We start from the raw sequence: 4,834 nt of genomic DNA, 5'->3' as shown, positions 1-4,834 counted from the left end.
GCAGGGGACAGTGTGGGGCTTGGGGCGACATGGAGGTGCGGGGATGGCGGTGGGACAAGGGACAGTGAGGAGCAGGGGGACAGTGTGGGGATGGCTGCGGGACATGGGGATAGCTGCGGGACACGGGGACAGTGAGGAGCAGGGGGACAGTGTGGGGATGGCGGTGGGACACGGGGACAGTGTGGGGCATGAGGCACTGGGGGCACGAGGACAGTGCGAGGGGCTGGGGAGAGCGTGGGGGCAGGAGGCCGCTTGGCGCATGGGGATGGCGATGGGGTGTAGGGACAGTGAGGGGGACGGGGAGTGCTGGGGCACGGGGGCAGCGTGGGGCATGGGGACAGGGTGTGGGGACAGCGTGGGGCATGGGGACAGCATGGGGCACGGGGAGCACAGGGGCACGGGGTCAGCGTGGGGCATGGGGACAATGAGGGTATGGGGACAGCATGGGGGCTTGGGGACARTGAGGGTATGGGGACAGCGTGGGGGCTTGGGGACAGCGTGAGGCACAGGGAGCGCTGCGGCATGTGGCACTCGGTGACACGGCTCCCGCGGGCACACCCCGAAGCCAGGCCATAGGGCCGCACGGCGCCCGGCCCGTGTTCTGCCCATGCGAACCCGCGGGCCGCGCGCCCAGCACACGGGCACCGGGGCACGTGCGTGCGCACACACGGGCACGTGCCCGCTGGGCCAGGCGCCCGCGCGCACCCTGCGCCGAAGCACACCCCCGCGCGCGGCACCCGCGCAACCCAGTGCACGTGCAGCCCGGCGCCGCGGCCCACGTGCGCCCGCCGCGTGTGCGCGGGGGCTCCCGCCGCAGCGGGGGGAGGAAGGATTTGCGGGGAGGATTAGCCCRGCCGCCCACCCCGCGGCACGGGCGCCGCGGCCTCCCGGTGCCCAGTGCACGGCCTGCTGGTATGTGTGGAGGTGACCGGCAGCCCTGGCACTGGCCACCAAGTCCTTGTGCGTGGCCTGTTGCCACCCGGCCGTGTTACAACGACGGGGCTCCTTTGCCGTGGCGGGGCACCCACGGGAGCTGYTTTGGGGCCGGCCAGCGAGACTTCCCCGGAGCCACGCTGGGCGCCGCGGCGCTGGGCAGAGGTGCATACTTGCGCGGATTAGGAGGGGATTAACGCAAATCCAATCCGGGATGGTGCCTCCCATGGGCTCCGGCAGCAGCGTTGCCCTTTCGGGATAGCCCGGTTCTCCGGCCGGGCCTGGCCTGCTTCCTGGTGGGCCGCTGCCCAAAAGCTGGGGGAGGCGGTTGCGTGCCGCGCATCGCCCCCACCCAGCAGCACTTGTCCGAGGGCATCCCACGTGCGGAGGACTGGCCCTCCTRATCCTGCTCGGCTGCGGGCACCGCCGCGGTGGGGTGAAACACCTGCACACGGTGCCATGCACCACAGGGACACCAGCGGCCCGTCCGGGATGAAGCCCCCGAGTCTCGTCCCCAGCCTGAGCGGTGCCCGGTGCCCCACAGGGCTTGGCTGCGCGGCTCCCGGCCAAGCGCAGGTGCCGGCGCAATGGGTTTGTGCAAGCGCGGCGCATAGCCGAGCCTCCCCGCAGCCCCGGGCACTTTCTCAGGTGTCCCGCGAACAACAAGCCGAGCCAGCTCCTGCCGAGCCCCGGCCGCCTCCGCGCGGCTGCGAAACCCGGCTGCCCGGCACCCCTCGGCATCCCAGTGCTGAGGCCGCAGGGAAGGAGGCAGCGAAGCCCTCAGCTCTGGGCTCTGGGGCTGCAAAACGCTCCTGCAAGCAGATATTTTGCTGCACAGAGCCTCAAGCCCAGCAGAACAGTAGCCATTGCTGCAGTTCAGCCCCTCTGCCCTCCTCTTTGCCCCTGCAGTTAAATCCAGCAGTGGCTTTTTGATGAAGTGGGGAGGGGTTAAACGTGCTGCCGATGGTGTTTTCAGACTCTGGATGCCGAATGCTTTTGGTATCCCAAGCATCCCAGCTGTATTTGCCTTCCCTCAGCAGAGACACACAGCGTGGAGGCACTGCTGGTACTTCAGRACTATTTATTTTGGCTGCGCCCTGGAAGCCACCAGGGCTGTGCTGGGGGGACGGCTCGTGGCTCTGCCGAGGACCTCCGCTGTCACCTCTGCATGCCAGGCGTGGGAAAGCGGCGCAGAAAATCCCCACGGTGGCCACAGCAGACGCCAGGCTGCACCCYAAGGTGGCCAGGCTGGCACCCTAAGGTGACCCCCTGCCCTGCGCAGAGGCTTTCAGAGGAGACAATTGCAGATGGCCTTTCCAGCCTTGTCCCTTTGTGGCTGCCATGGGACAGGCTTGTCCCATCCCTAGGATGTCACCCAGAGGACATGGCTTCAGTTTGGAGCAAAACTAAATGTGAGACCCATTAGCAGCACCCGTTTCACCTGAAGCCAGGCCACAGAAATGAGATAGGATCCATGATAGGTAGGACTAGACCCCATGCACATCTTTGAGCTGGGAGTTGCTCTGCAGATATAGTAAACCTATGTAACTAGTAAAATCAGCCAGCTCTGTCCCGAGCACCACATCCTCCACCAGGACATGAACTGCTCATGCAGCAGAGTTGGCAAACCGAAGCCTGGTGTACTCCTTCTTGCCTGGAGTATCTTGAACATAGATATCAAAAAAAAAAAAAAAAAGGAGATGTTCTGGCTCAGAAGCTGCCTGAAACACGTGAGAAATAAATATTTTCATTCGGGTCGCCAAAAAATGGATTCTTATGTTTGTCTGTGTTTGGTGAAATAACCCAAAACGGGAGCACTGTGGCTATTGCCTCGAGCTCTGCCCCACGGTGTGGGCRCGGGCTTTGGAAGCCACCGCTGCAGGTGCAGGGCCCTGTTTGCRTAAGTGTGACTCCCGCCCGCAGCTGCCGGGCAGCGTGGGAGCTGTGCTGGGGACACACATGGGTCCTTGGGACATGCCCAGCTTCGTGGGACGTGCAGGGCTTCACAGGGCACAYATGGCTTCAGGGGACACCTATAAAAATATATCAGAAGCCAAAGGAAGACTGGAGAAAAGGCAGGCCTGCTGCTGAATGAGATAGGTGCACAGGTGATGAAGTAGATAGAGAAAACAGAGCTACTGAATGATTTCATTGCTTCAGTATTTACTGCTAAGGACATCTCTCGGGAATCCCAGCCTGTGGACACCAGGGAGGAAGTCTGGAGAAAGGAGAACTTTCCCTTTGTTGAGGAGGATCAGGCTAGAGATCACTTAGGTAAATCTGACGCCCACAAATCACAGAATCATTAAGGTTGGAAGAGACCTTTAGAGACCTAGTCCAACCCTCCTGCTCTAGGGTCACCTAGAGCATGTGGCACAGGGTGGCATCCAAGCGGGTTTTGAAGATCTCCAAAGAAGGAGACTCCACAACCTTTCTGGGCAGCCTGTTCCAGGGCTCTGGCATCCTCACTGTTAAGAAATTTTTCCTTAAGCTCCTGTGAACTTTTGATGTTTCAGTTTGTGGCTGTTTCCTCTAGTTCTATCAGTGTCCACCACTGAAAAGAGGCCGGCCCATCCTCCTCACTGCCTCCCTTGAGAAATTTGTATAAACTGATCAGATCCCCCTTCAGCCTTCTCTTCTCCAGGCTGAAAAGGCCCAGCTCTCTTAGCCTTAAAATCCRTGGGTCCTGATGGGATGCACCCATGAGTGCTGCAGGAGCTTGCAGATCTTATTGCTAGGCCACTCTCCATGATCCTTTAAGGGTCATGGAGAACAGGAGAAGTGCCTGAGCCTGGAAGAAAGCCAAYGTCATGYCAGTCTCCYAAAAGGGCAAGAAGGAGGCGGAGGGTCYGGCRAATTACAGRCCAGGCAGTCTCCCCTCMATCCCTGGAAAAGTGGTGGAGCAGYTCRTCCTGGATGTTGTCTCTAAGCACGTGGAGGACAAAGTGTCCATGTGGGTCAGTATGGATTTACCAAGAGGAAATCATGTTTAATCAATGTGCTTGCCTTCTATSACCRAACGACTGGCTGGGTAGWTGAGGGGAGAGCAGTGGGTGTTGTCTACCCTGACTTCAGCAAGATTTTCAACACTGTCTCCCATAACATCCTCATAGACAAGCTCAGAAAGAGTGGTCTAGATGAGCGGACTGAGAACAAGCTGAGTGGCAGAGCTGAGAGGCTTGTGATGGGAGGTGCAGAGCCTACTTGGAGCTGGTGGTGTCCTCCATATGCTGGGTCAATACTGGGTAGGGGATTGTTCAACTTATTCATTAGTGACCTGGATGAAAGGACAGAATGTTCCCTCAGGAGGTTTGCTGACAATACCAAACTRGGAGGTGTGGCCGATACCCCAGAGGGCTGTGCTGACATTCAGAGGGACCTGGATCGGCTGGAGAGATGGGTGGAGACAGAGAGATGTCTCTGGGGAAGAAGAACCCCATTCACCTGTACAGGCTGGGGATTAACCTGCTGGAAAGCAGCTCTACAGAGAAGGACCTGGGCGTCCTGGTGGACAAGTAGTTGACCATGATCCAGCAAAGTGTCCTTGTGGTCAAAAGACCAGTGATGTCCTGGGGTGCATTTGGAAGAGCATTGCCAGCAGCTGAGGGAGGTGATCCTCCCTCTCTCCCTGGGCTCCCCAAGACAAGAGAGACATGGAGCTACTGGAGAGAGTCCAGCAAAGGGCTTCTAAGATGACTAGGAGACTAGAGCATCTCTCCTGTGAGGAAAGGCTGAGGGAGCTGGGCCTATTCAATCTGGAGAAGGATGCTCTCTGCGTACAGAAATACCTTAAGAGAGGTGTCAAGAGGATGGGTCAGGCTATTTTCAGTGGTGTCTAGTGACAGGTTAAGAGGCCATGAGCACAAACTGAAGCACTGGAAGTTCTGCCTGAATTTGAAGG

At 59.2% G+C, this 4,834-nt stretch overlaps 1 protein-coding gene across 1 annotated transcript in view; it reads right to left on the bottom strand.

The window, feature by feature from the left end:
• RNF215 (ring finger protein 215) overlaps positions 1 to 4,834 on the bottom strand; it is an 11,681-nt gene that overhangs the window by 4,074 nt on the left and 2,773 nt on the right. The window lies entirely within an intron of this gene.

Source organism: Nothoprocta perdicaria, unplaced genomic scaffold (assembly GCF_003342845.1).
Source record: "Nothoprocta perdicaria isolate Ctin4 unplaced genomic scaffold, notPer1 scaffold_250, whole genome shotgun sequence".
Classification (NCBI taxonomy): domain Eukaryota; kingdom Metazoa; phylum Chordata; class Aves; order Tinamiformes; family Tinamidae; genus Nothoprocta; species Nothoprocta perdicaria.
Note: the sequence above shows the minus strand (reverse complement) of the source record. Positions and strands in the feature narration are given on the sequence as shown.